Here is a 14290-nt window from a genome sequence, read left to right on the forward strand (position 1 = left end):
CTTTAAACTCGGTAACGGGCTTGAGGCGTTGAGGCTTACGCAAGCCACTGGCGACCTCATCAACCGGTCTCCCTCGTATTAGTCTAGAAGACCAATCTCCGTCCTTGTTCAACCTATCGTGTTTCCGTTTGACGTTGGCCAATGAAGCCAAACAGTGGATGTGTGCGAGGCCGGGGATTCCTCATGGCGCCGACCGTCTGCCACGACGACGTACCTCGCACACGCGCAGACGTTTCACTGTAGATCAACTAGAGGATGTATCGGTGTGTTGGATGTAATAGAAATTGTTGGGGTGGAGGGAGACGAGGATGAGTGGATAGACAGGCGTAGACGATGGACGGCTTGTGGGCAACGCAGTGAAAATTGTGGTATATTGGCCGGGGGGGGTGGGAGGGGGAGCGAGGGAGAATACCACGCACCTAACGACGCTAACCTGTCCCAGCGGTACAGAGAGACACGCGGATTTCAGCTATTCTAGGAGAGCCGCTGGCTGAGTTGCCCGGAAAATTTTGCAAGTTGTGGGAAATAAATATCTCTCACTATTTAATTATACGACACGATCTTTATTCGGTTTTTAACATATGCGTTTTAGTGAAAGACTTGATATAATTATAGCTGAGTTGATAATCCGATGTGGTTTACTCGAGAGACCGTTCGAGAGTGTCCCTACCCCTTGCTTCGTCCAGGGTGGGAGGTCTGACCGAAAGGCCAGGCCCTTTTGTCTATTGGGTTGTCCACATGTTGTGTCGCTTTTCCGAGCTAATGTCAAAATATTCCCCACAAAGTGAAAATTTTTAATCCTTCAATATTTACTTCGCCAGATATTTTCAAAGACCTCGTTCCCTGATTTAATAACTCTTGTCTATGACTGGAGTAGAAAACATTTGTCTATTCTCGAAGATAACGCGCCTACAGACTTTTACCGGAGGGCCAGCGATCCGTGGTGACGCGAAAGCTCGATTATGCACGAGGAATTCTTGTACCTCAGTCCGCTACTTTTTCTCACCTATTATGCAACTTACCCCCTCCCCCGGAGACTGGAAATGTTGGTAGTACTGGTCGAGAGATTTTAAGCGAGCGGATGTTTCTTTTGCGCCGACCACAGCCTCTGGGATATGCGCGGGGAAGCGTTGAAAGGTCGCTGGGTGACCCCGAGTTTAAAGGAAATAGAACCATTCGGTATTGTACAATAAGCGCCCCTCCGAGACTTTACGTGCCTCGGAGTCTTTTCAATAATACATTGATTGTTTATATTTCATCACTTGGTCAGCATAATTCAGTTACGTTTACACCTGTCATACTGACACTGCTGTATGTCCACATATTCGACAATAACGCAATCACCCAAATCTGGGGCATTTCCCTGGTCTATTTTTTCATGGGCTATTTATTCCGCCTCTCCACAATATTCTAGACCGTTATCATTCGTCAATGACTTCAGAATGATGTCATAAAAGGGTGATCTCTTTCGGAGTCTTCATTAAACCAAATTTTGGATGAAATTCTTCCTCAATTCCAATGTTTCCATGCGGTACGAAGACCCATTTAACAGCTTCCACCAAACTTCCACCTGCGAAAATCATAAACCACGATTCAACAATGGCGTCACAAGACAGGTACTAGTCAAGGGCTGATATACCTATAAGAGCGGGATCGTTTATCGTGGTCACAGCTGGCAAACTTCCATAAAGCATACCTCGTAAAAACTCCACGAAGCTCTTCAGTTGCACACCACCAGCCCGTCATTGTCCAGTGACGCCTCTTTCGCGGCTTACAGACTTATACATGAGACTGCAATGCCTGTAAATATAAGAAAAACTTGCTTGTGTAGGTGCTTGGGAGAATGGGATAAGACATCGTTGTGCATCGATGGGAATGCCGGAAGTTGGCCGCAGGTGCTTTTTACGTTGCCCCATTATTTTGATGGCGTGCAACGATCGATCCTTTTTTTTACCTTCATTTCATCATCAAGCTGTGGATTTCGTTGTGCGTGAGCATGTGCGATGAAACAATGGAGGTGAATTTTTTTCCCTCCTGATTTGCGCCCCTCGCTAATGATTGATTTTTTTTATAATCACCGGGAACAACGTACATGCGAGCCACTATCTGGAAAACATTATCCAGACTCTTCCGAAAGGGCAGAGTGTCATGTTCAGCATTAATTTTTCCAGACATCCAGATTTTTCCAGAAAGATATACCTTCTGCGTACGATAAATAAAGGATTAAAGTTCATAGTCGAATCATTTCGTAGGAAAAAATATCTCCCACTATTTAATTATACGACACGATCTTTATTCGTTTTTACCACTTATTTGGTCTTCGGTTTTACTGTGGAAGTACCTTAATCCTCACCCCAGGAGGCGGCAGTGTAAAAAGGCGCGTAACGCAGCGTCTAAAAATACAAAAGAGAGGTTAGTCCGTGCGACTAGCCAAAAGAGCAAGGAGGAAAGACAATGTGGAGACAATAATGGCATTGTTACTTTTTTTTCAGCCTCCTTTCTTTTTTCTCTTGGCATGTGATGCTCATTTGCTGGATGTCGACAGCAGCCGTACGTCTAGGTATTTCACAGTGTGCGACACGACGTCGCCAGTGGTGAGTGGTGATGGGCGAATACATTATCAGGGTTGGCCTTCGCATTATGGATTCGGAGGAGTCAATATTGCCAGTCCCGTTTTTCCGTCAATTCGATGATCGTCAGTAATGGCTCGGTGATGATGCCATGAAACCGTCCAAATCAGGACATCGAAATAATTCGTAACAATGATATTGGAGAAATTATAATTTATACTCCATTAACACGAAAGAAAATGTAAAAAATTGTAGAGTTCGAGGCGTGCGGAAAATCAGTTTTTCCACACGACGTGCGGAAAGTGGAATTTTGCGCACATGAGGCGTGCGGAAAGAAAAATAGGTATCGAATAATTCATTTGGGTTGTGGTTTGAATAGTTTTAGAGAAGTTAAGGTAAAAATTGAGTAATTAAATAATGACGGGGTAATATGGGTGATTTAACTCCGGACGGGATTGGTTCAATGACCAATAGATTATTGGCCCCGCTGAATGTGAGACCGATGCATGATGATACCTCTCGATGGAGAAGTTGCAATCAGGGCAACGATGCTGGACATCTGCCGGCCATCTGCCGGTAAATGCGGCCAGACCACATCTCCCTCCGCTCTCTCCTGTCCAGCTTCCGGCGAGAGGACGGGGCAAGGTGCTCGTCGTCTCAGCCGTCTCAGGGCCCCACCGAAAATACCATTATACCTTTGGGCATGATTTCCCCTCCGCTGACATTCACATGATATTCGCAGGAAATTCGGTCGGAAATTTTGGAATTTTTTTTGTCAACGAGGACTCACGACCCGTCTTCTTTTGCCAGGTATCAAATTAACGAGTGGCGAGATTATCCGATTCTCTCCGAACGTGTTTTTCGGGTGAGTAAATCATGATTGGGTGGGATAATCAGAAGATATTTGTCACCATCATCGCCGGTCAGAGACATGTAAATTCCGGGGGAATGTGATACTGGTAATCCTCAATCTGAGGTGACTCTAGATGGAGATTCCCCGAAATTTGTGGCAGTGGTGGTGTCTCCAACAAGACATTTATCAGAATTAAATTGCGAATAATCAGAGAGTTGGTCATTCAAAATCATTTTATTTTTCTTAATTTTGCGATTCTCTGGGATTTTGGTGAACGCGTGTTAGTGCGTTATTGAAGTCTGGTTCCTTCTGAGGAAAAACAAAAAGATCACCCTTTGGGTTCGGGGTTCTTTGTTCGAGCCGAAAGAAGAATGAAAGAACACCTGCTCAATCGGCCGGGGCACTTTCCACTCCCATCCAACACCCCCCCATCCCCTTCCGCCCATCGGCCTTTCCCCTATCGACAAAGCAAGTTGTTTCAGTCCTTCGCCCCCTCTTGACGAGCCATCGAAGTTGTATCGCTGCCAGGACTTTCGAGGGAAGTCCCTTTCGACTATTCAACAGTTTTTTATTATTGTTATTTAAACTTACATAAACCTGCAGGTTTATGCAGCTATGTACCATGTGATAAGTTATGTTAAAATATAATGAAACAAATAAAAAATAGAAAATAGTTGAAAGGGGAGGTTTACAATTGTGAGGGATGTTTTTTAAAAAGTTTTTTACAAACAATTTTTAACTATTTTTAATGAATATCTCGAAATTCCCTCACAATTTCGCAGAGAAAACATTTAATATTAATATTCTAAATCGTTATTTAATGGCGCCCTTAGGGTGTCATTGCGATGTACAGAGAGAGATTTTTGTACTAAAGAAAATAAAATTATTATTATAACATAATATTTTTTTATTAATCGACTGAACTGTAGAAAATATATTTATTCCGTTCTGATAATAAATTTAATTACAGCACGATTGTTCACTTCGCATACCTCAATATATAACGCAAAATGTTCAGTCAATAATTTCGCAGGTGGTGTGGAAAAAAGGGGGTGGCGGTTTGAGAGGGTCTCGTAGGAGATGAAAAAAAAAACCAGGAAGAGCCTTTCAGAGCAGAGAGTTGCGAGTTGAGTGGAGAGAACTCAGCGGAGAGAGTTGGTATCTTTAATCTTCATAATCAACCCCCTTGGCTCAAGTTCTCAGCAATCCCTTTTTCCCTCGATGTTACTCGCTATCTCTCTCCACTCACCTTCTTTGATTCTCCACCCTCGTACCCACCTCACCGCTCTCAATTCCCCTTAGACTCCCGAGGGGAATTTTCATCCCCTCTTATCCACTGCACGGCGATTTCATACCCTACGTAGATTCTTCCTTGCATCCCCCTCGCGTGGTTGTAATCTGCGAGGGGAATTTACAGTGGAGGTATTCTCGGTGCAACTTCACGTCGACTCGTCGTCATTAAAAAAAAATGGAGTCAGGAAAAATTGACGTGTGAGAAAAGAAAATTGAAATGTACAAATTTGAATATTTATTTCATCGGAAAATTTATTTTCTATTATAATCCACGATGAAAAATATTCCGCCAAAATTACGGTAATGAAGTCAGGAATTTTCCTCGGAAATTTCTATTCGTATCACTCTGCTCCCCAATGATAAGAAAAAAAATCCTTTATTATAAAAAAATGGAATAAATTGAAGGGTTGAAAGTGGCATTGGGGTAAACAAGGATGAGCCCACCATCAGAATGAAGTGGATGCAGAAAGGACCTGAAGGGCACGTAAAAGAGAATGATAAAAAAAAAATTGTGGGAAGAGGGTCGAGAGGGTGAGGGCAGAGGGTGCAGGAGAATCCTTGAAATGTCAAAAGGTCGTTCCCGTTTTCTGGGTAGTGACATCTCCGGGGGAATGAGGGGGGGATGAGTCCAAGGCACGCGGTTACCTAGCAACCAAAGGGTGGCGATGTGAAATCCCTTTCACCCCTCACCTCCTCATTCTACTTTTTCGTCTCTATTCCCTCCCCCTTTATTTCTCCGTCGGCCTCCGGATGAGTTTGAGTCTCAAACTTTGCCGATTCTTCGTATTCTCCCTTTTTACTTTTTTTTTTCCCCGTCCTTTTGTCGCTATTTTCATTCGGGGGTGAAAGAGGGTGAGGGAGGAGAGTTGGTTTATTTCATCGGGAGGCCTCTCTCACTTGGTTGTGCCGGGGGCGAGACCTTTTATCCTCACCTTGGCCGGGAATTATAAGTATTATCCGGCGTTGGTTCCCCAACCCTTATTCGATTATTTCTTCCCTCCCATCGGCGAGCCTCGTCTCCTATATTTTGAGGGTGAGAATCACGACGATGTCGTGGCATTATCGGTGGTACGTGATTGAGATTGAAGGTCAGATGGATGATGGATTGATCAGGTTATTAGGAAAGGGGTAAAACGGTTTACGTCACGTGAATGCAAAATTCCAGTGGAAAACCCACGTCACTCGTCAGACAACTACAATAATATCGATCAGTTTTTCGCGAATAACTCGGAATCGACAGGAGATAGCGGTATTTTCATCAGGACCTTTTTTGTGGAGTTAATTGAGTTCTACAATTAAGGTCATTACATAAATTCCGCCATCTCCCTTAGATTCGAAGATATTCCCCAAAAACTCGACTGCGAGATTAATCAGATCGACTCCTGGAGTCACCCCAACCCCAGCAAAACCAGATGCAACTACAGGAGAGTCTCTGTCATATGGTCAAAATATATCATAAATAATCAATGAACAATGACAAAAATAATGAATTCATATCACGCACCATCATCCATCAAGACGAAAACCTCTCAATCCTCCCATCGATTTGATTCCATCGTCGATTCCCCCAAAATCAACAATAAAAATCCCACATTTCACATGTCCCTTACACCCTCCCCCCCCCTCCCCACCTTCCACCCCTCAGAAGCTTTAAACTTCTTTTTCCCAATGCGTGCCAGTATGCGCACAGGAATACGCCCTCGGGATCTGCTCCCATTGTTCCCTTTTCTCTTCTTGATCCCGGTCTTTCAACCCCCCCAACTCACACAAGCAACAGCACAAATCCACGTATATTTTCAAGGTACCCTCTCCCTCCCTCCCTCCCCCACACCCTCGCCCTTTTGTTTTCACGTATCAGCACAGCTCACACCCTCTCCCACCCTCAGCCATTTTCTCCGCACTCTTTTTATCCCTCCTCGCATTTCTCTTTTTTTCCCACCTCCCTTTCATTTCACTCTTACTCCCCCACATATATATAGTTTTCTTCAATTCCTCCCACCCCCGCCCCTCAACAACGCAGGCCCTTCCTTCCCTTTTTACCTTATATACCTTTATACCTTTTCTACTTTACGAGGGCGTATATTTCCTTCAGCGAACAACCGGACCGGGGTATAACCTTTATGGGGTTCGTTCGAAATTAAACGAAACCCGTGCTACGCCAGTCGTCGTGGGAGAGGGGATGATGGAAGGGAGGGAGAGGACAGGGAGAGGTAGAAAAAAATGTTGGGTGAAAATAAAAGGAAATGGAAGAGGAAAAAGGGACCTCACCCTTTTCTGTTTGGTGGAGTATATCATTGGAGTTTTATGGATGAAAAAAGGCGAAAAGGAAAATGGTTGAAAATTGTGAAAGAAGTCAGGAGCAATTACTTATATTCAAGCAGTTGAAAGCGCCATTTCGTGGGTATGAATTATTTAAACTGCGCAGTTGGGTTTTTAGGGAGTTTTGGGAGGGCGGGGGGTGCCCTTTTGAGTGCCGTATTTTGCGGTTAAATTAGCAACTGGGATTCTATTGAATTGCAGGATCAGTGTGGGCAGGTGGGGGAGGGTTGTCAAGAGTTATCTGCGTTGGTGACAGGGGTGGTAGGGTTTTGGATTAGTTATGCAATATCATTGGGTATCGATTGGCCTGTCGGTGGCAGATATGTGAATAGCCCTCTGTGGCTCGTCGTCAGATATGACCGAATGATTTTAAAGGGACTTTTGGGAAACATGACATCTGGGAAGGGTGGGTTTTGCCTGATATCTGGAGAGGGTGAGGAGGGAGGGGGTTGGGGTGTCGACTAATGGAAAGGTGAAGAAATTTCCGATTCCGTGAACTAGTCATAAACCCTTTTTGGTTCATTTGTTTCTGAGATACAAGAGACAAAGTTTTCAAGGCCAAATAAACAAATTTGGCCTTGAAAACTTTGTCCGCTCGTATCTACGGAAGTAATCGAGCAAAAGAAGTTTCTCAGTAGTGAACGGAATCGGAAATTTTCTCAGCCCTTCGATGGTAGATACTTCGTCATTAACTGACTCACTTTTTGGGAATTAATCCATCGGAGATTGTGACCGGCATCCGAGAAATTCAGAAGTTGCTGACGACTCCTCTCTTTTCACTTGTTTTCGTATGTTTGTGGTGTCTCGTGCACAAATACTCGAGTTGGTTCGAGGCCGATCGTTTACCCGAGATATACGAAACGATCAAGTGGAGGTCCAGGAAATCATCTCCCAGGAAAGAGCGGTCGCTTTGATCCATCTCACGAGAGAGACCCCGATATGGCCTCAGGGCTGAGGAGCCCAGTCGTTGTCTCTCTGTCTCTATCGAACGTGTTACTGTTCCACCTTGTCGTCGTGTTTACCTCACCTCCAAGAACGCGACTCCCTCTCTTTTTCTTTTTCTCTTGTCCTCCTCTACCTCCGCCATTTACGCGAAGTTTCTCTCACCTCTGCTGGGGCCGGTTATCGACGATTCCTCCCTCCGGGGATTTCTCTTTACCTCCGAGAAGTGCCTCTCGTGAGCACCTTTCCTTTTCCTTCAATCGTCATTCCCCCTCTTGTAATCCGACTTGTGTACGTGAATCGTATACACGCGCTGGCACTTGTGAGATCACTTTTTCGGGCTTCCGGGAAATTCACCGGCTAAAGTGTAATCTCGGATGGACAAAATTGTGAGGAGTCTTTTATTACGTCTTCGATGAGAATTACTCCTTTGAAAAATTGATTACTGTCATTCTCATGGGACATTGATACTAATTATGTGATGAGAGGAGAACCCACGGAAGGTCAAACTATTTTTCTGCAGATTATTAAATTCCCGGGAAAAAAAATGTCCGATTTTGTCCGAGGCATATCCTGGGGCTGGAATTAATCCCAGACACTCCGATTTCCGTTCACATTCACTCAGAGCTTTACTTCACCGACGCCGTCGGCAGGTGGCGTCCCTCTCCTCTAATTGGAGCTCACAATCGCGGACAAATACCACTGAAAACAGAAAACCGCTGAGACTCCCGAGGGAGTCTAAACCCCAGACACCGTCATCCATTGAATTAGGGCAGCCAGCGGAAAGCAGAGGTAGCTGCGACCCAAAACTCATGAGCGGCCCTCCCGGGGGAGACTCGGGGTAGGGTATCGAGTGTTTGGGGGAAACTTTTGCGACGGATGAGCCTTCGTGGAAGACCTTGGTCCAGTGTATCAGGACCACACGTCCTCCAGCGGGAGTTTCCGTAAATATTTCAAGTGAAATGTCTCTCGGAGCGCGACATCTTTGACCCCATAACCTCTCGGTGCTACTCAGGATCATTAAAACAATTTCCTGAATCTGAGAAGTTGGGAAATTTTTCCAAAACGTTGCACAAACAGCAAAACACGTTCGGTGATTTTTTTTAAATTTTTTTTTCATAAGATTTTGTTATTTTCAAAAAAGTGAGGTTATGTCGGATTTTTCCGGAGTTTTTCTTTGTTTCCTTTCAATTGCCGTCATAATAACCGTTTATGCGACTGTATCAGGTGATCTGTGTGTCTCGGGGGGTTGATTTTCCCCGGAAAACGAGATTTCAACGAAAAATCGAGAGGTGAAATGAACGGGAGAGCAAGAAAATGAAGAGCCAGTGAATTTTCCCAGCATTCAAACTGCCCGCTGAATTCCTGGGGGAGACTATCCACTTGCTGTTGATATAAGTAGTCACCAATGTCCTGGAAAAATGCCCTGCTTGTCCTAGAATTGGACACTGGCTGAGCAGGCGTGCAGGAGAAATGAATACACTACCCCAAGTGAATTGGTATAACAAGTCACTGGGTTAGTGTGGGGAAACGAGAAAATTTCAACACCCGGAGGGTGAATTTCCCTCGCCAACAGGCTGTCATGATCACGAGAAGGTGCACGGGAATGACTGTGACGTGGCTTTCCCGTGGGATGAATTATTACTGAGTGAGTTGGTGAGGGGAGGGAATTTTCTACGGGAGATTAAATTACCTGGTGGAAGTGGAGATCGTTAATTCATGTCAGGGGTGGTGGTGGGGTTTGCCAGTGCTCGTGGAGATGTTTGGAAGTTAATCATTCATGATTTGGGGGGAATTGTTTATGAGGGTCTGCTGGCGAAGTGATACGGTCATATATTTGAGGAAAAACTCGGAAAATCGAGGGTCTTGTCCTTATTTATCCACCAAAATTGTAAAATACGGAGCCCTTCAATAACGAAAAATAACGTCATTGGAGCAGTTGGGGTAGAAAAAAATAAAAAAAGAAGAGACAAATTCGCTGACTATCGCCAAAACTTTCAAAAGAACTGATGAATTTGAAAAATATTACGTCTAAAAAATTTTAGAATCCCACTCCCCTATGAATTTTCCCCCTCCGTAAAAAAAGAAAATATGTTGACAACCCCCACTCCGTCATGCTTTCCTACTCCCCCGGTTCTCTACCCTCCCCAAATCCCCAGTTTCTCGCACTAAGGCTGCATCCATCTCCCCCTCACCTACCCCTACCCCAGCGCGGTGAGTCTCGGCCGCCCCCACTGCCTCGTTCACCTCCGTCACTTCTTCATCCCCTGATCCAATAGGAAACCGTAGCTCTTGGGCCGTGCCCCAAGCGTCCAACGGAGTCCCGGAAATGCCACTCAACAACCCCCTCACCAATACGATAACCCAAATACCGCGCAGTATTTTTTTTCGGAAAAATTCAACCGCACTTTCCGTCCATTATACCCCATCCAGTCACCATCCTCTTTCCCCCACCCCCGCCGTCTTCGAGGGAACAAAATAATCAGAAAGAACTGATCGTTGAATGTTATTCATCGAATAAACCCCTCATGCTACCCTATTTTCTCTTGGCACATATGACCCACGCGGTGTCCTACCTTACCGACGCGGCAAACCATCGGATCCCCTCGGTTCGGAGAGACTTAACCTGAAATTCACCCCCGAAAACTTGGAAAGAGCAAAAGACTTCTATCGAAAATGGAGAATACGAAAGACTTTTTGGAAGTCACAGTTGGACAGACAACAGTTGGTTCTGAATGATCGCAGTGCGTGTCGATAAGAGCCCTCTGGTTCTGGGAAACCCGGGGAATGGGGTGTGGGAAATTTAGAGCTCAAATTCGACCAGGAACGGGATATCTAGGGGTTGCCAGCGACTCCCCCCACAGCAAATCCTCTTTCCGGAGTGATCCTCACCCCCTCATCCACCTCCCACGACAGTTTGCCTTCTCACCTGTCGAAATCCACACGGGTCACCCGTTCTGCCCCCAAATAGGTGAGAGGGGTACAGGCACGACCCCATTTTCAAACAGAAAAACTACGATTTGCCCGAAAATCCGGGACTCGTGTATCCGGAGATGAGATTGGTCGAGAGGTAACGGGAGAAATATCTGGACAACTGAGGGGTTGGGATTCCTGTGGGGGTTAGGTGGGTTTCCTGCTGGAGGATCTGGTACGAAAATTTGCGCGCCATTTTAACAGGAGCGCAAGGTGTCCAGAGGTCCGTCTAGTCGTGTGGAATGTGGGCCATCCTAAATTGATGCCGTCAGTCTGCCGTCTGACGATCATTCCCAAAACCAAAAGATCGATAATTACGATTATCGCGTTTCCTAAGGTTTTGAAGGTAGATTACTACAAACACACGTTATCTACGGCATCAGTCATTGATAATTAGCGGTAGATTGACTTGTTTCGTCACGTAATCCCCGAATCAATACCTGTTCGGGGTCGCTGGTCATGAAATTCAAGGGATATCCTGCGGTCTGGGCTCAGGATCATCCGGTTCCATCCCTTGACCACCGAACCCCTTCCGTCACTTTCATTGCAAGAACCACTTCTCGCTGATTACAAGTCTCCTGTCATCATCATCACGTTGTCATTCGCGTTGACTTGATCAACAGTCAGGTTCCGTAAGTGGATTCACCAAAACTTTCTGATGGGGACTTTATCAGCTGATAATCAGGAAGGTTCAGCGGACATGGACGAACTTATCTGGGGACTATTCAGTGACTAGACACGTGCTAGACCGGATCCAGTCCTTGTCTAGTGGCGCGACATAATCTGTTGCAGCTGACGTCTTTCGTCCTTGCCATACGACACCGAAGTATTCACTAGAATTCAAATCCTTATTCGGCGAAATGTTTTGATTCAATAACAATTTCCGAGAACTCCTACGTGGACATCATATCAAAGAATGGAATAGCTGATTGCGAATGTGTCCTAGATCATAGGAGTCTCATATCGTCACAGTTTCCTCGGCTCCTCTATCCAGACCAGAAGGATTCGCTGACTATCCGAGTCCTCCGCTGACCAAATCTCTCGATTGGAAAGGGATTTCCTCGGAATTCTTCCTAGGAACTTCGGAGAATCAACTAGACCACAGAGTCCTGATCAGAAAGCTCCGGCTACCCCTCAGAGATAAGTTTTCTCGATGATACGAGAAAAGGAATTGGCGGCAGACTATCAGGAGACCAGACGCGAGGAAGTTGCCTTTCCAGCTTGAGGCGGAAGTCTTGCGCAGACTCTCGGCGAACTCACCCTAAGAATATTCATACAAACACCTCGTCACCCCATCACGTATTGATGTACCCTCCGAATCAAGAGGGAATACCCGAATTATGAAAATCGATGATGATCGAACAAGACTGGACGCATCGTTAGAATCTTTCCCGTCCAACGGCGGTCAAAAGGGCGCTATATTAACAATTAGCGTGGGCCGTTCGCCCTTTTTATCACCCCTTCAGCATCAACACATCCCGGGCCGCCGTGGAGATGGGAAAAGGGCGGAGTTGGGTAGATGAACGAGTCATAAACCACAAATTTCACGGTGAATATGTCTTTATCGATTTTTCAACCCCCAGCAGAAGGAATTAAATGACCTCGCTTGACACTAAGGGATTTCCAGTTGACCGAGTATTTTCATGATAATTTATGCACAAATGAGAATTCGATTTCGCCAAATATAGACCGCCGAGTCAATCTCGTTGGTACATTATTCAATCTTCCTTCACTAGTGAATTTACTCTTTGACCGAATTCCGGAAATTTCATCCCCATCGGGGGTGTGTTATTACCATTGTCTATAATTTTATGTGACGTATATGTGGCCTCTCGCATTTTTAGGGGGAATATATTAATATATATTTCATATTTATATCATTTTTCATGCGGTCAAAGGGAATCGAATTCTCGAAAAAGAATTCATCCCTTACGTTTCAACAATAAATACAACAGACGACCAACATTCCGAAGTATATGGTGGAACAGTACTGCTGTTGGTACTTTTAACCGTTGATGACGACCGTTGTAACCTGACCTGCGAGAAATACCATGGGGTTATACATAAATGTGAGGGGTGGGTTTGAGAGGGTTTTAAGGGTTTCGCGCGTGTTTTATGTCCTGGATTCCTGGCAGTTTGGGGGTGGCGGGTGGGTTACTAAAAACAGGCCAATGGGGGTGGATGAGGGTGAGGTGGTGAAGGGGGTGAGGCGAAACGATGCACCGGAGGGTTGGATATTATGCCCTTGCATTGTGCGAGTTTACGACTTTACCCGGAGCTCTCTCACTGGTTGAGCCCGGAAACAGCAGCACCAGCAGGATGTACCCACCAGCCACACACCAACCCCCGGGAAACACCGTGCACAGTTCGAGTTACTTCGATCCGATTTTCCCCAGGCTTTTTTTTTCCATCAAACGATAAACCACCAGTGCTTTTTTTATTATCATGGTTCATGCTCTGTTTCGTTGAAAAAAATGGATTCAGTTGGATTGGAAAATAGTGGGGAAAGACAGGGAGTTAATTGAATTTTTTAGGGGAGGGGGAGAGCTCACTTGTGATTGGGAGAATGATTGGGAATCCATTTGTTGATTTTTCGTGTAGACACTTTGTTATTGTTTCACAACTCGTCAAACCTGAAATTTTCCATTTTTTCATCTTTATTTCACGTTTTTTTAGGTTTTTATTTCACCATGAGGTAGGGAAAAGTAATTTTTTTAACATACTGCGAGCAAAGTAACATTTTCCGGACGCTCCCTGCGGAATCAGCGCGAAACAGTATAACTTGATCTGGAGACATCATCGGAGAAAGATCTACCTCCTGCGTGTGATAAATAAATTAAACTTCATAGCCGCATCGTTCTGATATTATTAATACACCAAACACTTTGGCCGTTTATGACCTAAACAACCCAACACGTGGACAACCCAATAGACAAAAGGGCCTGCCTTTCGGTCAGACCTCTCGCCTGAACGAACCGAGCGCTGGTGGCACTCCCGCCCGGTCTCTCGAGTAAACCACATCGGATTATCACCCCAGCTCGAACCATATCGAGTCCTTCACTAAAACGCATATGTTAAAACTGAATAGACATCGTGTCGTATAATTAAATAGTGGGAGATATTTATATCCCACACTATCTTACCCTCAATAGTCAAATTGAAAGAAAAAAATGAAAATTGTCTGACTCAACTAAGTGATTAGACCTGAGTATTTTGTCTACCCGCACACAGGATTCCTTTGTTGTCCGAGTATTCACTTTGGGGACTCCTCGTTTTCCAGCTCGCCTGATATCGAGGAGCACTTTGTTTCGATTGAAAACCCCTCGCGTTAGTTTCCGTG

The 14290-nt window shown here is 45.1% G+C and overlaps 1 long non-coding RNA gene across 2 annotated transcripts; it reads right to left on the bottom strand.

The window, feature by feature from the left end:
- Positions 1-562: 562 nt before the first annotated feature.
- On the bottom strand, positions 563-6322 carry LOC135170797 (uncharacterized). Of its 2 annotated transcripts, none has more exons than XR_010300437.1 (5): positions 2482-6322; positions 2307-2393; positions 1955-2202; positions 1697-1800; positions 563-1570 (listed from the first exon to the last, which is right to left on the bottom strand). It is a non-coding gene; the product is annotated as an uncharacterized LOC135170797 (long non-coding RNA). The 2 variants fall into 2 exon arrangements; XR_010300438.1 differs by having other exon boundaries at positions 1640-1800.
- Positions 6323-14290: the final 7968 nt, after the last annotated feature.

The sequence above is a fragment of the Diachasmimorpha longicaudata genome, chromosome 18 (assembly GCF_034640455.1).
Source record: "Diachasmimorpha longicaudata isolate KC_UGA_2023 chromosome 18, iyDiaLong2, whole genome shotgun sequence".
Taxonomy (NCBI): domain Eukaryota; kingdom Metazoa; phylum Arthropoda; class Insecta; order Hymenoptera; family Braconidae; genus Diachasmimorpha; species Diachasmimorpha longicaudata.